The 17,432-nt window shown below is 36.4% G+C and overlaps 19 non-coding genes across 19 annotated transcripts; all 19 read right to left on the bottom strand.

Annotated features, from left to right (window-relative positions):
* Positions 1 to 847: 847 nt before the first annotated feature.
* Positions 848 to 966, bottom strand: LOC132625526 (5S ribosomal RNA). Its single transcript, XR_009576865.1, has one exon. It is a non-coding gene; the product is annotated as a 5S ribosomal RNA (ribosomal RNA).
* A 135-nt stretch (positions 967 to 1,101) lies between these two features.
* On the bottom strand, positions 1,102 to 1,220 carry LOC132625534 (5S ribosomal RNA). The gene has a single exon (XR_009576873.1). It is a non-coding gene; the product is annotated as a 5S ribosomal RNA (ribosomal RNA).
* Positions 1,221 to 1,355: 135 nt separating this feature from the next.
* Positions 1,356 to 1,473, bottom strand: LOC132625507 (5S ribosomal RNA). The gene has a single exon (XR_009576847.1). It is a non-coding gene; the product is annotated as a 5S ribosomal RNA (ribosomal RNA).
* Positions 1,474 to 2,919: 1,446 nt separating this feature from the next.
* On the bottom strand, positions 2,920 to 3,038 carry LOC132625545 (5S ribosomal RNA). Its single transcript, XR_009576885.1, has one exon. It is a non-coding gene; the product is annotated as a 5S ribosomal RNA (ribosomal RNA).
* A 134-nt stretch (positions 3,039 to 3,172) lies between these two features.
* LOC132625548 (5S ribosomal RNA) lies at positions 3,173 to 3,291 on the bottom strand. The gene has a single exon (XR_009576888.1). It is a non-coding gene; the product is annotated as a 5S ribosomal RNA (ribosomal RNA).
* A 1,166-nt stretch (positions 3,292 to 4,457) lies between these two features.
* Positions 4,458 to 4,576, bottom strand: LOC132625517 (5S ribosomal RNA). Its single transcript, XR_009576856.1, has one exon. It is a non-coding gene; the product is annotated as a 5S ribosomal RNA (ribosomal RNA).
* Positions 4,577 to 5,729: 1,153 nt separating this feature from the next.
* Positions 5,730 to 5,848, bottom strand: LOC132625542 (5S ribosomal RNA). The gene has a single exon (XR_009576882.1). It is a non-coding gene; the product is annotated as a 5S ribosomal RNA (ribosomal RNA).
* Positions 5,849 to 7,026: 1,178 nt separating this feature from the next.
* LOC132625557 (5S ribosomal RNA) lies at positions 7,027 to 7,145 on the bottom strand. The gene has a single exon (XR_009576896.1). It is a non-coding gene; the product is annotated as a 5S ribosomal RNA (ribosomal RNA).
* Positions 7,146 to 7,279: 134 nt separating this feature from the next.
* Positions 7,280 to 7,398, bottom strand: LOC132625531 (5S ribosomal RNA). Its single transcript, XR_009576870.1, has one exon. It is a non-coding gene; the product is annotated as a 5S ribosomal RNA (ribosomal RNA).
* A 1,184-nt stretch (positions 7,399 to 8,582) lies between these two features.
* Positions 8,583 to 8,701, bottom strand: LOC132625551 (5S ribosomal RNA). Its single transcript, XR_009576891.1, has one exon. It is a non-coding gene; the product is annotated as a 5S ribosomal RNA (ribosomal RNA).
* A 134-nt stretch (positions 8,702 to 8,835) lies between these two features.
* LOC132625519 (5S ribosomal RNA) lies at positions 8,836 to 8,954 on the bottom strand. Its single transcript, XR_009576858.1, has one exon. It is a non-coding gene; the product is annotated as a 5S ribosomal RNA (ribosomal RNA).
* A 1,184-nt stretch (positions 8,955 to 10,138) lies between these two features.
* Positions 10,139 to 10,257, bottom strand: LOC132625553 (5S ribosomal RNA). Its single transcript, XR_009576892.1, has one exon. It is a non-coding gene; the product is annotated as a 5S ribosomal RNA (ribosomal RNA).
* A 134-nt stretch (positions 10,258 to 10,391) lies between these two features.
* On the bottom strand, positions 10,392 to 10,510 carry LOC132625527 (5S ribosomal RNA). Its single transcript, XR_009576866.1, has one exon. It is a non-coding gene; the product is annotated as a 5S ribosomal RNA (ribosomal RNA).
* Positions 10,511 to 11,687: 1,177 nt separating this feature from the next.
* On the bottom strand, positions 11,688 to 11,806 carry LOC132625529 (5S ribosomal RNA). The gene has a single exon (XR_009576868.1). It is a non-coding gene; the product is annotated as a 5S ribosomal RNA (ribosomal RNA).
* A 1,179-nt stretch (positions 11,807 to 12,985) lies between these two features.
* On the bottom strand, positions 12,986 to 13,103 carry LOC132625546 (5S ribosomal RNA). The gene has a single exon (XR_009576886.1). It is a non-coding gene; the product is annotated as a 5S ribosomal RNA (ribosomal RNA).
* A 1,462-nt stretch (positions 13,104 to 14,565) lies between these two features.
* On the bottom strand, positions 14,566 to 14,684 carry LOC132625538 (5S ribosomal RNA). Its single transcript, XR_009576877.1, has one exon. It is a non-coding gene; the product is annotated as a 5S ribosomal RNA (ribosomal RNA).
* A 134-nt stretch (positions 14,685 to 14,818) lies between these two features.
* Positions 14,819 to 14,937, bottom strand: LOC132625496 (5S ribosomal RNA). The gene has a single exon (XR_009576836.1). It is a non-coding gene; the product is annotated as a 5S ribosomal RNA (ribosomal RNA).
* A 1,458-nt stretch (positions 14,938 to 16,395) lies between these two features.
* On the bottom strand, positions 16,396 to 16,514 carry LOC132625539 (5S ribosomal RNA). Its single transcript, XR_009576878.1, has one exon. It is a non-coding gene; the product is annotated as a 5S ribosomal RNA (ribosomal RNA).
* A 134-nt stretch (positions 16,515 to 16,648) lies between these two features.
* LOC132625501 (5S ribosomal RNA) lies at positions 16,649 to 16,767 on the bottom strand. The gene has a single exon (XR_009576841.1). It is a non-coding gene; the product is annotated as a 5S ribosomal RNA (ribosomal RNA).
* Between the last annotated feature and the right edge of the window lie 665 nt (positions 16,768 to 17,432).

A 17,432-nucleotide genomic window follows, 5' to 3' on the forward strand; every position in this document is an offset into this window, starting at 1 on the left:
TCTCTCTTATATTTTAGTATTAATTAAATATTATTCAAAATTGATAGTAATATCATTGCAAACGACTTTATGATAAGTCAATTGAAAAGTCTAACCTTTGCTGCGTAATTCTGGGTCTCTTTTTTTTTCACAATTTTTCGATACTTCCGCCATTGATTAATCGTGCTTCGAGACATTGGAACTTCAATATTTTATATAGAATCCAAATTATTTTTGTGTGATTAATATGGTAGGCTCAATATATCAAGGATATGCAAAACTTCGGGTCGTTGTTTTAGAGGTTGAAAAGTGCTCGAAGTCCATTTTTGTTTGAAGACCTGTTGTCATTAGCTTAAAGTTTTTTATTATTAGGGTTTAGATTTAACAGTGTTATTTTTTAATGCTTAACTTTATTTCGAATATGTTGCGATCTTTTTAAAGTAAGATATATTATTAAAACATGCACCATGCACCCAACCAAGACAACGAATGAGTCAAAACAAAAGTGCTCGATTATGAGTGATGTTTGATGTGGCATGACCTTTAGTAGTTATATAAATTGATAAGTTAAAATTATCAAATAATGAGTATATGGAAAAACGTAGTTATAAATAGGTGAAACTTTAAACGGTCATAACTTTGCGCTCGCACGTCCGATTTACGCATATTGTTTTTTTTTTTGATTTTGCGTATTTTTGCGAGATCTAGCCGGCCAAACTGCCGCAATGCGGTTTGGCCAAACCGATTTTTGAAAAAACACCTGTTATCCCATTCAATTTCAATTTTTCTCCAAATTGGAGCACAATTTTCATTCATCTTTAGTAAAATTCTAGTGATAAAAAATATATAATTAAAAGAGACAAACGGAGGGATGCAATACGAGGACTTCCCAGGGGGTCACCCACCCTAGTACTACTCTCGCCCAAGCACGCTTAATTTCGGAGATCTGATGGGATCCGGTGCGCTAGTGCTGGTATGATCGCATCCGTCATTCCAAGCGCTCTAAATTCTATTTAGCCCTTTCCTCCCCGCGCCCACGCTTAACTAAAAGCCTGTCCTTTTCACATCTCGGCCCGGGCGTGATTTTTGCAAAATAATATATAATTAAAAGCGACAAAAGGAGGGATGCAACACGAGGACTTCCCAGGGGGTCACCCATCCTAGTACTACTCTCGCCCAAGCATGCTTAATTTCGGAGATCTGATGGGATCCGGTGCGCTAGTGCTGGTATGATCGCATCCGTCATTCCTAGCGCTCTATATTCTATTTAGCCCTTTCCTCCCCGCGCCCACGCTTAACTAAAAGCCTGTCCTTTTCACATCTCCGCCCGGGCGTGATTTTTGCAAAATAATATATAATTAAAAGCGACAAAAGGAGGGATGCAACACGAGGACTTCCCAGGGGGTCACCCATCCTAGTACTACTATCGCCCAAGCCGGTTAAATTCAGAGTTCTGATGGGATCCGGTGCGTTAGTGCTGGTATGATCGCATCCGTCATTCCTAGCGCTCTAAATTTTATTAAGCCCTTTCCTCCCCGCGCCCACGCTTAGCTAAAAGTCTGTCCTTTTCACATCTCGGCCCGGGCGTTATTTTTGCAAAATAATATATAATTAAAAGCGACAAAAGTAGGGATGCAACACAAGGACTTCCCAGGGGGTCACCCATCCTAGTACTACTTTGTAGTTTTATTTCGATAAATTTCTTGTGAAAGTGTCGTCATTTAATTCAAATTTGCACCACATAAAACCTATTGAATGATCCTTCCCACTACAACCTTTCCCTCAGTATTCAGATTTTATATCATAATCATAAACTTTTGTTCTTTATATAATCTCTCTTATCTTTTAGTATTAATTAAATATTATTCATAATTGATAGTAATATCATTGCAAACGACTTTATGATAAGTCAATTGAAAAGTCTAACCTTTGCTGCGTAATTCTGGGTCTCTTTTTTTTCACAATTTTTCCATACTTCCGCCATTGATTAATCATGCTTCGAGACTTCGGAACTTCAATATTTTATATAGAATCCAACTTGTGATTAATAAGGTAGACTCAATACATCAAGGATAAGCAAAACTTCAGGTCGTTGTTTTAGTGGTTGAAAAGTGCTCGAAGTCCATTTTCGTTTGAAGACCAGTTGTCATTAGCTTAAAGTTTTCTATTATTAGGGTTTAGATTTTAGTGTGTTATTTTTTAATGCTTAACTTTATTTCTAATATGTTGCGATCTTTTTAAAGTAAGATATATTCTTAAAACATGCACCATGCACCCAACCAAGACAAGGCATGATTCAAAACAAAAGTGCTCGATTATCAGTGATGTTTGATGTGGCATGACCTTTAGTAGTTATATAAATTGATAAGATAAAATTAACAAAAAATGAGTATAGGGAAAAAAGTAGTTGTAAATTGGTGAAACTTTAAACGGTCATAACTTTGCGCTCGCACGTCCGATTTACGCGATTGTTTTTTTGATTTTGCGTATTTTTGCGAGATCTAGCCGGCCAAACTGCCGAAATGCGGTTTGGCCGAGCCGATTTTTGAAAAAACACCTGTTATGTCATTCAATTTCAATTTTGCTCCAAATTGGTGTACAATTTTCATTCATCTTTAGTAAAATTCTAGTGATAAATTGATAAGATAAAATTAAGAAATAATGAGTATAGGGAAAAAAGTAGTTGTAAATTGGTGAAACTTTAAATGGTCAAAACTTTGCGCTCGCATGTCCGATTTACGCGATTTGTTTTTTTGATTTTACGTATTTTGCGAGATCTAGCCGGCCAAACTGCCGCAATGCGGTTTGGCCGAGCCAATTTTTGAAAAAACAACTGTTATCCCATTCAATTTCAATTTTACTCCAAATTGGTGCACAATTTTCATTCATCTTTAGTAAAATTCTAGTGATAAAAATATATAATTAAAAGCGACAAAAGGAGGGATGCAAAACGAGGACTTCCCAGGGGGTCACCCATCCTAGTACTACATTCGCCCACACACGCTTAACTTCGGAGTTCTGATGGGATCCGATGCGTTAGTGCTGGTATGATCGCATCCGTCATTCATAGCGCTCTAAATTCTATTAAGCCCTTTCCTCCCCGCGCCCACGCTTAACTAAAAGCCTGTCCTTTTCACATCTCGGCCCGGACGTTACTTTTGCAAAAAATATATAATTAAAAGCGACAAACGGAGAGATGTAATACGAGGACTTCCCAAGGGGTCACCCATCCTAGTACTACTCTCGCCCAAGCACGCTTTATTTCGGAGTTCTGATGGGATCCGATGTGTTAGTGCTGGTATGATCGCATCCGTCATTCCTAGCGTTCTAAATTCTATTAAGCACTTTCCTCCCCGCGCCCACGCTTAACTAAAAGCCTATCCTTTTCACATCTCGGCCCGGGCGTTATTTTTGCAAATTAATATATAATTAAAAGCGACAAAAGTAGGGATGCAACACGAGGACTTCCCAGGGGGTCACCCATCCTAGTACTACTTTGTAGTTTTATTTGGATAAATTTCTTGTGAAAGTGTCGTCAATTAATTCAAATTTGCACCACATAAAACCTATTGAATGATCCTTCCCACTACAACCTTTCCCTCAGTATTCAGATTTTATATCATAATCATACACTTTTTGTCTTTATATAATCTCTCTTATATTTTAGTATTAATTAAATATTATTCATAATTGATAGTAATATTATTGCAAACGACTTTATGATAAGTCAATTGAAAAGTCTAACCTTTACTGCGTAATTCTGGGTCTATTTGTTTTCACAATTTTTCCATACTTCCGCCATTGATTAATCATGCTTCGGGACTTCGGAACTTCAATATTTTATATAGAATCCAACTTATTTTTGTGCGATTAATAAGGTAGGCTCAATACATCAAGGATAAGCAAAACTTCGGGTCGTTGTTTTAGTGGTTGAAAAGTGCTCGAAGTCCATTTTTGTTTGAAGACCAGTTGTCATTAGCTTAAAGTTTTTTATTATAAGGGTTTAGATTTAAATGTGTTATTTTTTAATGCTTAACTTTATTTCGAATATGTTGCGTTCTTTTTAAAGTAAGATATATTATTAAAACATGCACCATGCACCCAACCAAGACAAGGCATGATTCAAAACAAAAGTGCTCGATTATAAGTGATGTTTGATGTGGCATGACCTTAAGTAGTTCTATAAATTGATAAGATAAAATTATAAAATAATGAGTATAGGGAAAAAAGTAGTTGTAAATTGGTGAAACTTTAAACGGTCATAACTTTGCGCTCGCATGTCCGATTTACGCGTTTTTTTTATTTTCCGTATTTTTGCGAGATCTAGCCTGCCAAGGCGGTTTGGCCGAGCCTGATTTTTGAAAAAACACCTGTTATCCCATTCAATTTCAATTTTGCTCCAAATTGGTGCACAATTTTAATTCATCTTTAGTAAAATTTTATTGATAAAAAATATATAATTAAAAGCGACAAAAGGAGGGATGCAACACGAGGACTTCCCCGGGGGTCACCCATCCTAGTACTACTCTCGCCCACGCACGCTTAACTTCGGAGTTCTGATGGGATCCGGTGCGTTAGTGCTGGTATGATCGCATCCGTCATTCCTGGCGCTCTAAATTCTATTAAGCCCTTTCCCCCCGCGCCCACGCTTAACTAAAGCCTGTCCTTTTCACATCTCGGCCCGGGCATTATTTTTGCAAAATAATATATAATTAAAAGCGACAAAAGGAGGGATGCAACACGAGGACTTCCCAGGAGGTCACCCATCCTAGTACTACTTTGTAGTTTTATTTGGATAAATTTCTTGTGAAAGTGTCGTCAATTAATTCAAATTTAAACCACATAAAACCTACTGAATGATCCTTCCCACTACAACCTTTCCCTCATTATTCAGATTTTATATCATAATCATAAACTTTTGGTCTTTATATCAACTCTCTTATATTTTAGTATTAATTAAATATTATTCATAATTGATAGTAATATCATTGCAAACGACTTTATGATAAGTCAATTGAAAAGTCTAACCTTTGCTGCGTAATTCTAGGTCTCTTTTTTTCACAATTTTTCCATACTTCCGCCATTGATTAATCATGCTTCGAGACTTCAGACCTTCAATATTTTATATAGAATCCAACTTATTTTTGTGTGATTAATAAGATAGGCTCAATACATCAAGGATAAGCAAAACTTCGGGTCGTTGTTTTAGTGGTTGAAAAGTGCTCGAAGTCCATTTTTGTTTGAAGACCAGTTGTCATTAGCTTAAGGTTTTTTATTATTACGGTTTAGATTTAAGTGTGTTATTTTTTAATGCTTAACTTTATTTCGAATATGTTGCGATCTTTTTAAAGTAAGATATATTATTAAAACATGCAACATGCACCCAACCAAGACAACGCATGATTCAAAACAACAGTGCTCTATTATAAGTGATGTTTGATGTGGCATGAGCTTAAGTAGTTATATAAATTGGTAAGATAAAATTATCAAATAATGAAAAAGGTAGTTGTAAATGGATGAAACTTTAAACAGTCATAACTTTGCGCTCGCACGTCCGATTTACGCAATTTATTTTTTTGATTTTGCGTATTTTTGCGAGATCTAGCCGGCCAAACTGCCGAGCCAATTTTTGAAAAAAACACCTGTTATCCCATTCAATTTCAATTTTGCTCCAAATTGGTGCACAATTTTCATTCATCTTTAGTAAAATTCTAGTGATAACAAATATATAATTAAAAGCGACAAACGGAGGGATGCAATACGAGGACTTCCCAGGGGGTCACACATCCTAGTACTACTCTCGCCCAAGCACGCTTAATTTCGGAGTTCATATGGGATCTGATACGTTAGTGCTGGTATGATCGCATCCGTCATTCCTAGCGCTCTAAATTCTATTAAGCCCTTTCCTCCCTGCGCCCACGCTTAACTAAAAGCCTGTCTTTTTCACATCTCGGCCCGGGCGTTATTTTTGCAAAATAATATATAATTAAAAGCGACAAAAGGAGGGATGCAACACGAGGACTTCCCAAGGGGTCACCCATCCTAGTACTACTTTGTAGTTTTATTTGGATAAATTTCTTGTGAAAGTGTCGTCAATTAATTCAAATTTGCACCACATAAAACCTATTGAATGATCCTTCCCACTACAACCTTTCCCTCAGTATTCAGATTTTATATCATAATCATAAACTTTTGGTCTTTATATAATCTCTCTTATATTTTAGTATTAATTAAATATTATTCAAAATTGATAGTAATATCATTGCAAACGACTTTATGATAAGTCAATTGAAAAGTCTAACTTTTGCTGCGTAATTCTGGGTCTCTTTTTTTTTCACAATTTTTCCATACTTCCGTCATTGATTAATCGTGCTTCGAGACTTCGGAACTTCAATATTTTATATAGAATCCAACTTATTTTTGTGTGATTAATATGGTAGGCTCAATACATCAAGGATAAGCAAAACTTCGGGTCGTTGTTTTAGTGGTTGAAAAGTGCTCGAAGTCCATTTTTGTTTGAAGACCAGTTGTCATTAGCTTCAAGTTTTTTATTATTAGGGTTTAGATTTAAGAGTGTTATTTTTTAATGCTTAACTTTATTTCGAATATGTTGCGATCTTTTTAAAGTAAGATATATTATTAAAACATGCACCATGCACCCAACCAAGACAAGGCATGATTCAAAACAAAAGTGCTCGATTATCAGTGAAGTTTGATATGGCATGACCTTTAGTAGTTATATAAATTGATAAGATAAAATTATGAAATAATGTGTATAGGGAAAAAAGTAGTTATAAATTGGTGAAACATTAAACGGTCATAACTTTGCGCACGCACGTCCGATTTACGCGATTTTTTTTTATTTTGCGTATTTTTGCGAGATCTAGCCTGTCAAACTGCTACAATGCGGTTTGGCCGAGCCAATTTTTGAAAAAACACCTGTTATCCCATTCAATTTCAATTTTCCTCCAAATTGGTGCACAATTTTCATTCATCTTTAGTAAAATTCTAGTGATAAAAAATATATAATTAAAAGCGACAAACGGAGGGATGCAATACGAGGACTTCCCAGGGGGTCACCCATCCTAGTACTACTCTCGCTCAAGCACACTTAATTTCAGAGTTCATATGGGATCTGATACGTTAGTGCTGGTATTATCGCATCTGTCATTCCTAGCGCTGTAAATTCTATTAAGCCCTTTCCTCCCCGCGCCCACGCTAAACTAAAAGCCTGTCTTTTTCACATCTCGGCCCGGGCGTTATTTTTGCAAAAAATATATAATTAAAAGCGACAAACAGAGGGATGCAATACGAGGACTTCCCAGGGGGTCACCCATCCTAGTACTACTCTCGCCCAAGCACGCTTAACTTCGGCGTTCTGATGGGATCCGATGCGTTAGTGCTGGTGTGATCGCATCCGTCATTCCTGGCGCTCTAAATTCTTTTAAGCCCTTTCCTCCCGCTCCCCCCCCCCCCCCCCCCGGCTCTACGCCCACGCTTAACTAAAGCCTGTCCTTTTCACATCTCGGCCCGGGCATTATTTTTGCAAAATAATATTTAATTAAAAGCGACAAAAGGAGGGATGCAACACGAGGACTTCCCAGGAGGTCACCCATCCTAGTACTACTTTGTAGTTTTATTTGGTCGTCAATTAATTCAAATTTGCACCACATAAAACCTATTGAATGATCCTTCCCACTACAACCTTTCCCTCAGTATTCAGATTTTATATCATAATCATAAACTTTTGGTCTTTATATAATCTCTCTTATATTTTAGTATTAATTAAATATTATTCAAAATTGATAGTAATATCATTGCAAACGACTTTATGATAAGTCAATTTAAAAGTCTAACCTTTGCTGCGTAATTCTGGGTCTCTTTTTTTTTCATAATTTTTCCATACTTCCGCCATTGATTAATCGTGCTTCGAGACTTCGGAACTTCAATATTTTATATAGAATCCAACTTATTTTTGTGTGATTAATATGGTAGGCTCAATACATCAAGGATAAGCAAAACATCGGGTCGTTGTTTTAGTGGTTGAAAAGTGCTCGAAGTCCATTTTTGTTTGCAGACCAGTTGTCATTAGCTTAAAGTTTTTTATTATTAGGGTTTAGATTTAAGAATGTTATTTTTTAATGCTTAACTTTATTTCGAATATGTTGCGATCTTTTTAAAGTAAGATATATTATTAAAACATGCACCATGCACCCAACCAAGACAAGGCATGATTCAAAACAAAAGTGCTCGATTATCAGTGAAGTTTGATATGGCATGACCTTTAGTAGTTATATAAATTGATAAGATAAAATTATGAAATAATGTGTATAGGGAAAAAAGTAGTTATAAATTGGTGAAACATTAAACGGTCATAACTTTGCGCACGCACGTCCGATTTACGCGATTTTTTTTTTATTTTGCGTATTTTTGCGAGATCTGGCCTGTCAAACTGCTGCAATGCGGTTTGGCCGAGCCAATTTTTGAAAAAACACCTGTTATCCCATTCAATTTCAATTTTCCTCCAAATTGGTGCACAATTTTCATTCATCTTTAGTAAAATTCTAGTGATAAAAAATATATAATTAAAAGCGACAAACGGAGGGATGCAATACGAGGACTTCCCAGGGGGTCACCCATCCTAGTACTACTCTCGCTCAAGCACGCTTAATTTCGGAGTTCATATGGGATCTGATACGTTAGTGCTGGTATGATCGCATCTGTCATTCCTAGCGCTCTAAATTCTATTAAGCCCTTTCCTCCCCGCGCCCACGCTAAACTAAAAGCCTATCTTTTTCACATCTCGGCCCGGGCGTTATTTTTGCAAAAAATATATAATTAAAAGCGACAAACAGAGGGATGCAATACGAGGACTTCCCAGGGGGTCACCCATCCTAGTACTACTCTCGCCCAAGCACGCTTAACTTCGGAGTTCTGATGGGATCCGATGCGTTAGTGCTGGTGTGATCGCATCCGTCATTCCTGGCGCTCTAAATTCTTTTAAGCCCTTTCCTCCCGCTCCCCCCCCCCCCCCGGCTCTACGCCCACGCTTAACTAAAGCCTGTCCTTTTCACATCTCGGCCCCGGCATTATTTTTGCAAAATAATATATAATTAAAAGCGACAAAAGGAGGGATGCAACACGAGGACTTCCCAGGAGGTCACCCATCCTAGTACTACTTTGTAGTTTTATTTGGATAAATTTCTTGTGAAAGTGTCGTCAATTAATTCAAATTTGCACCACATAAAACCTATTGAATGATCCTTCCCACTACAACCTTTCCCTCATTATTCAGATTTTATATCATAATCATAAACTTTTGGTCTTTATATCAACTCTCTTATATTTTAGTATTAATTAAATATTATTCATAATTGATAGTAATATCATTGCAAACGACTTTATGATAAGTCAATTGAAAAGTCTAACCTTTGCTGCGTAATTCTAGGTCTCTTTTTTTCATAATTTTTCCATACTTCCGCCATTGATTAATCATGCTTCGAGACTTCAGACCTTCAATATTTTATATAGAATCCAACTTATTTTTGTGTGATTAATAAGATAGGCTCAATACATCAAGGATAAGCAAAACTTCGGGTCGTTGTTTTAGTGGTTGAAAAGTGCTCGAAGTCCATTTTTGTTTGAAGACCAGTTGTCATTAGCTTAAAGTTTTTTATTATTACGGTTTAGATTTAAGTGTGTTATTTTTTAATGCTTAACTTTATTTCGAATATGTTGCGATCTTTTTAAAGTAAGATATATTATTAAAACATGCAACATGCACCCAACCAAGACAACGCATGATTCAAAACAACAGTGCTCTATTACAAGTGATGTTTGATGTGGCATGAGCTTAAGTAGTTATATAAATTGTTAAGATAAAATTATCAAATAATGAGTATAGGGAAAAAGGTAGTTGTAAAAGGATGAAACTTTAAACAGTCATAACTTTGCGCTCGCACGTCCGATTTACGCAATTTATTTTTTTGATTTTGCGTATTTTTGCGAGATCTAGCCGGCCAAACTGCCGAGCCAATTTTTGAAAAAACACCTGTTATCCCATTCAATTTCAATTTTACTCCAAATTGGTGCACAATTTTCATTCATCTTTAGTAAAATTCTATTGATAACAAATATATAATTAAAAGCGACAAACGGAGGGATGCAATACGAGGACTTCCCAGGGGGTCACCCATCCTAGTACTACTCTCGCTCAAGCACGCTTAATTTCGGAGTTCATATGGGATCTGATACGTTAGTGCTGGTATGATCGCATCTGTCATTCCTAGCGCTCTAAATTCTATTAAGCCCTTTCCTCCCCGCGCCCACGCTAAACTAAAAGCCTATCTTTTTCACATCTCGGCCCGGGCGTTATTTTTGCAAAAAATATATAATTAAAAGCGACAAACAGAGGTATGCAATACGAGGACTTCCCAGGGGGTCACCCATCCTAGTACTACTCTCGCCCAAGCACGCTTAACTTCGGAGTTCTGATGGGATCCGATGCGTTAGTGCTGGTGTGATCGCATCCGTCATTCCTGGCGCTCTAAATTCTTTTAAGCCCTTTCCTCCCGCTCCCCCCCCCCCCCCCCGGCTCTACGCCCACGCTTAACTAAAGCCTGTCCTTTTCACATCTCGGCCTGGGCATTATTTTTGCAAAATAATATATAATTAAAAGCGACAAAAGGAGGGATGCAACACGAGGACTTCCCAGGAGGTCACCCATCCTAGTACTACTTTGTAGTTTTATTTGGATAAATTTCTTGTGAAAGTATCGTCAATTAATTCAAATTTGCACCACATAAAACCTACTGAATGATCCTTCCCACTACAACCTTTCCCTCATTATTCAGATTTTATATCATAATCATAAACTTTTGGTCTTTATATCAATTCTCTTATATTTTAGTATTAATTAAATATTATTCATAATTGATAGTAATATCATTGCAAACGACTTTATGATAAGTCAATTGAAAAGTCTAACCTTTGCTGCGTAATTCTAGGTCTCTTTTTTTCACAATTTTTCCATACTTCCGCCATTCATTAATCATGCTTCGAGACTTCAGACCTTCAATATTTTATATAGAATCCAACTTATTTTTGTGTGATTAATAAGATAGGCTCAATACATCAAGGATAAGCAAAACTTCGGGTCGTTGTTTTAGTGGTTGAAAAGTGCTCGAAGTCCATTTTTGTTTGAAGACCAGTTGTCATTAGCTTAAAGTTTTTTATTATTACGGTTTAGATTTAAGTGTGTTATTTTTTAATGCTTAACTTTATTTCGAATATGTTGCGATCTTTTTAAAGTAAGATATATTATTAAAACATGCAACATGCACCCAACCAAGACAACGCATGATTCAAAACAACAGTGCTCTATTATAAGTGATGTTTGATGTGGCATGAGCTTAAGTAGTTATATAAATTGATAAGATAAAATTATCAAATAATGAAAAAGGTAGTTGTAAATGGATGAAACTTTAAACAGTCATAACTTTGCGCTCGCACGTCCGATTTACGCAATTTATTTTTTTGATTTTGCGTATTTTTGCGAGATCTAGCCGGCCAAACTGCCGAGCCAATTTTTGAAAAAACACCTGTTATCCCATTCAATTTCAATTTTGCTCCAAATTGGTGCACAATTTTCATTCATCTTTAGTAAAATTCTAGTGATAACAAATATATAATTAAAAGCGACAAACGGAGGGATGCAATACGAGGACTTCCCAGGGGGTCACCCATCCTAGTACTACTCTCGCCCAAGCACGCTTAATTTCGGAGTTCATATGGGATCTGATACGTTAGTGCTGGTATGATCGCATCCGTCATTCCTAGCGCTCTAAATTCTATTAAGCCCTTTCCTCCCTGCACCCACGCTTAACTAAAAGCCTGTCTTTTTCACATCTCGGCCCGGGCGTTATTTTTGCAAAATAATATATAATTAAAAGCGACAAAAGGAGGGATGCAACACGAGGACTTCCCAAGGGGTCACCCATCCTAGTACTACTTTGTAGTTTTATTTGGATAAATTTCTTGTGAAAGTGTCGTCAATTAATTCAAATTTGCACCACATAAAACCTATTGAATGATCCTTCCCACTACAACCTTTCCCTCAGCATTCAGATTTTATATCATAATCATAAACTTTTGGTCTTTATATAATCTCTCTCATCTTTTAGTATTAATTAAATATTATTCAAAATTGATAGTAATATCATTGCAAACGACTTTATTATAAGTCAATTGAAAAGTCTAACCTTTGCTGCGTAATTCTGGGTCTCTTTTTTTTTCACAATTTTTCCATACTTCCGCCATTGATTAATCGTGCTTCGAGACTTCGGAACTTCAATATTTTATATAGAATCCAACTTATTTTTGTGTGATTAATATGGTAGGCTCAATACATCAAGGATAAGCAAAACTTCGGGTCGTTGTTTTAGTGGTTGAAAAGTTCTCGAAGTCCATTTTTGTTTGAAGACCAGTTGTCATTAGCTTAAAGTTTTTTATTATTAGGGTTTAGATTTAAGAGTGTTATTTTTTAATGCTTAACTTTATTTCGAATATGTTGCGATCTTTTTAAAGTAAGATATATTATTAAAACATGCACCATGCACCCAACCAAGACAAGGCATGATTCAAAACAAAAGTGCTCGATTATCAGTGAAGTTTGATATGGCATGACCTTTAGTAGTTATATAAATTGATAAGATAAAATTATCAAATAATGTGTATAGGGAAAAAAGTAGTTATAAATTGGTGAAACTTTAAACGGTCATAACTTTGCACACGCACGTCCGATTTACGCGATTTTTTTTTATTTTGCATATTTTTGCGAGATCTAGCCGCCCAAACCGCGTCGAGGCAGTTTGGCCGAGACGATTTTTGAAAAAAAAACCTGTTATCGCATTCAATTTCAATTGTTCTCCAAATTGGTGCACAATTTTCATTCATCTTTAGTAAAATTCTAGTGATAAAAAATATATAATTAAAAGCGACAAAAGGAGGGATGCAACACGAGGACTTCCCAGGGGGTCACCCATCCTAGTACTACTCACGCCCAAGCCGGTTAACTTCAGAGTTCTGATGGGATCCGGTGCGTTAGTGCTGGTATGATCGCATCCGTCATTCGTAGCGCTCTAAATTTTATTAAGCCCTTTCCTCCCCGCGCCCATGCTTAACTAAAAGCCTGTCCTTTTCACATCTTGGCCCGGGCGTTACTTTTGCAAAATAATATATAATTAAAAGCGACAAAAGTAGGGATGCAACACGAGGACTTCCCGGGGGGTCACCCATCCTAGTACTACTTTGTAGTTTTATTTGGATAAATTTCTTGTGAAAGTGTCGTCAATTAATTCAAATTTGCACCACATAAAACTTATTGAATGATCCTTCCCACTACAACCTTTCCCTCAGTATTCAGATTTTATATCATAATCATAAACTTTTGGTCTTTATATAATCTCTCTTATCTTGTAGTATTAATTAAATATTATTCATAATTGATAGTAATATCATTGCAAACGATTTTATGATAAGTCAATTGAAAAGTCTAACCTTTGCTGCGTATTTCTGGGTCTCTTTTTTTTTCCACAATTTTTCCATACTTCCGCCATTGATTAATCATGCTTCGAGACTTCGGAACTTCAATATTTTATATAGAATCCAACTTATTTTTGTGTGATTAATAAGGTAGACTCAATACATCAAGGATACGCAAAACTTCGGGTCGTTGTTTTAGTGGTTGAAAAGTGCTCGAAGTCCATTTTCGTTTGAAGACCAGTTGTCATTAGCTTAAAGTTTTTTATTATTAGGGTTTAGATTTAAGTGTGTTATTTTTTAATGCTTAACTTTATTTCGAATATGTTGCGATCTTTCTAAAGTAAGATATATTCTTAAAACATGCACCATGCACCCAACCAAGACAAGGCATGATTCAAAACAAAAGTGCTCGATTATCAGTGATGTTTGATGTGGCATGACCTTTAGTAGTTACATAAATTGATAAGATAAAATTAACAAATAATGAGTATAGGGAAAAAATTAGCTGTAAATTGGTGAAACTTTAAACGGTCATAACTTTGCGCTCGCACATCCGTTTTACGCGATTTTTTTTTTTTCGATTTTGCGTATTTTTGCGAGATCTAGCCGGCCAAACTGCCGAAATGCGGTTTGGCCGAGCCGATTTTTGAAAAAAACACCTGTTATCCCATTCAATTTCAATTTTGCTCCAAATTGGTGCACAATTTTCATTCATCTTTAGTAAAATTCTAGTGATAAATTGATAAGATAAAATTAAGAAATAATGAGTATAGAGAAAAAAGTAGTTGTAAATTAGTGAAACTTTAAACGGTCATAACTTTGCGCTCGCACGTCCGATTTACGCGATTTTTTTTTTTTGATTTTGCGTATTTTGCGAGATCTAGCCGGCCAAACTGCCGCAATGCGGTTTGGCCGAGCCGATTTTTGAAAAAACAACTGTTATCCCATTCAATTTCAATTTTGCTCCAAATTACTGCACAATTTTCATTCATCTTTAGTAAAATTCTACTGATAAAAAATATATAATTAAAAGAGACAAACGGAGGGATGCAATACGAGGACATCCCAGGGGGTCACCCATCCTAGTACTACTCTCGCCCAAGCACGCTTAATTTCGGAGATCTGATGGGATCTGATACGTTAGTGCTGGTATGATCGCATCCGTCATTCCTAGCGCTCTAAATTCTATTAAGCCCTTTCCTCCCCGCCCCCACGCTTAACTAAAAGCCTGTCCGTTTCACATCTCGGCCCGGACATTACTTTTGCAAAAAATATATAATTAAAAGCGACAAACGGAGAGATGTAATACGAGGACTTCCCAGGGGGTCACCCATCCTAGTACTACTCTCGCCCAAGCACGCTTAATTTTGGAGTTCTGATGGGATCCGATGCGTTAGTGCTGCTATGATCGCATCCGTCATTCCTAGCGCTGTAAATTCTATTAAGCCCTTTCCTCCCCGCGCCCACGCTTAACTAAAAGCCTATCCTTTTCACATCTCGGCCCGGGCGTTATTTTTGCAAAATAATATATAATTAAAAGCAACAAAAGTAGGGATGCAACACGAGGACTTCCCAGGGGGTCACCCATCCTAGTACTACTTTGTAGTTTTATTTGGATAAATTACTTGTGAAAGTGTCGTCAATTAATTCAAATTTGCACCACATAAAACCTATTGAATGATCCTTCGCACTACAACCTTTCGCTCAGTATTCAGATTTTATATCGTAATCATAAACTTTTGGTCTTTATATAATATCTCTTATCTTTTAGTATTAATTAAATATTATTCATAATAGATAGTAATATCATTGCAAACGACTTTATGATAAGTCAATTGAAAAGTTTAACCTTTGCTGCGTAATTCTGGGTCTCTTTGTTTTTCACAATTTTTCCATACTTCCGCCATTGATTAATCATGCTTCGAGACTTCGGAACTTCAATATTTTATATAGAATCCAACTTATTTTTGTGTGATTAATAAGGTAGAATCAATACATCAAGGATACGCAAAACTTCAGGTCGTTGTTTTAGTGGTTGAAAAGTGCTCGAAGTCCATTTTCGTTTGAAGACCAGTTGTCATTAGCTTAAATTTTTTTATTATTAGGGTTTAGATTTAAGTGTGTTATTTTTTAATGCTTAACTTTATTTCGAATATGTTGCGATCTTTTTAAAGTAAGATATATTCTTAAAACATGCACCATGCACCCAACCAAGACAAGGCATGATTCATAACAAAAGTGCTCGATTATCAGTGATGTTTGATGTGGCATGACCTTTAGTAGTTATATAAATTGATAAGATAAAATTAACAAATAATTAGTATAGGGAAAAAAGTAGCTGTAAATTGGTGAAACTTTAAGCGGTCATAACTTTGCGCTCGCACGTCCGATTTACGCGATTTGTTTTTTTGATTTTGCGTATTTTTGCGAGATCTAGCCGGCCAAACTGCCGAAATGCGGTTTGGCCGAGCCGATTTTTGAAAAAACACCTGTTATCCCATTCAATTTCAATTTTGCTCCACATTGGTGCACAATTTTCATTCATCTTTAGTAAAATTCTAGTGATAAATTGATAAGATAAAATTAAGAAATAATGAGTATAGGGAAAAAAGTAGTTGTAAATTGGTGAAACTTTAAACGGTTATAACTTTGCACTCGCACGTCCGATTTACGCGATTTTATTTTTTGATTTTGCGTATTTTGCGAGATCTGGCCGGCCAAACTACCGCAATGCGGCTTGGCCGAGCCGATTTTTGAAAAAACAGCTGTTATCCCATTCAATTTCAATTTTGCTCCAAATTGGTGCACAATTTTCATTCATCTTTAGTAAAATTCTACTGATAAAAAATATATAATGAAAAGCGACAAAAAGGAGGGATGCAACACGAGGACTTCCCAGGGGATCACCCATCGTAGTACTACTTTCGCCCATGCACGCTTAACTTCGGAGTTCTGATGGGATCCGGTGCGTTAGTGCTGGTATTATAGCATCCGTCATTCGTAGCGCTCTAAATTCTATTAAGCCCTTTCCTCCCCGCGCCCACGCTTAACTAAAAGCCTGTCCTTTTCACATCTCGGCCCGGACGTTACTTTTGCAAAAAATATATAATTAAAAGCGACAAACGGAGAGATGTAATACGAGGACTTCCCAGGGGGTCACCCATCCTAGTACTACTCTCGCCCAAGCACGCTTAATTTGGGAGTTCTGATGGGATCCGATGCGTTAGTGCTGCTATGATCGCATCCGTCATTCCTAGCGCTCTAAATTCTATTAAGCCCTTTCCTCCCCGCGCCCACGCTTAACTAAAAGCCTATCCTTTTCACATCTCGGCCCGGGCGTTATTTTTGCAAAATAATATATAATTAAAAGCGACAAAAGTAGGGATGCAACACGAGGACTTCCTAGGGGGTCACCCATCCTAGTACTACTTTGTAGTTTTATTTGGATAAATTTCTTGTGAAAGTGTCGTCAATTAATTCAAATTTGCACCACATAAAACCTATTGAATGATCCTTCCCACTACAACCTTTCCCTCAGTATTCAGATTTTATATCATATCATAAACTTTTGGTCTTTATATAATCTCTCTTACCTTTTAGTATTAATTAAATATTATTCATAATTGATAGTAATATCATTGCAAACGACTTTATGATAATTCAATTGAAAAGTCTAACCTTTGCTGCGTAATTCTGGGTCTCTTTTTTTTTCACAATTTTTCCATACTTCCGCCATTGATTAATCATGCTTCGAGACTTCGGAACTTCAATATTTTATATAGAATCCAACTTATTTTTGTGTGATTAATAAGGTAGACGCAATACATCAAGGATAAGCAAAACTTCAAGTCGTTGTTTTAGTGGTTGAAAAGTGCTCGAAGTCCATTTTCGTTTGAAGACCAGTTGTCATA

Source organism: Lycium barbarum, unplaced genomic scaffold, assembly GCF_019175385.1.
Source record: "Lycium barbarum isolate Lr01 unplaced genomic scaffold, ASM1917538v2 unchr_scaffold_04, whole genome shotgun sequence".
Classification (NCBI taxonomy): domain Eukaryota; kingdom Viridiplantae; phylum Streptophyta; class Magnoliopsida; order Solanales; family Solanaceae; genus Lycium; species Lycium barbarum.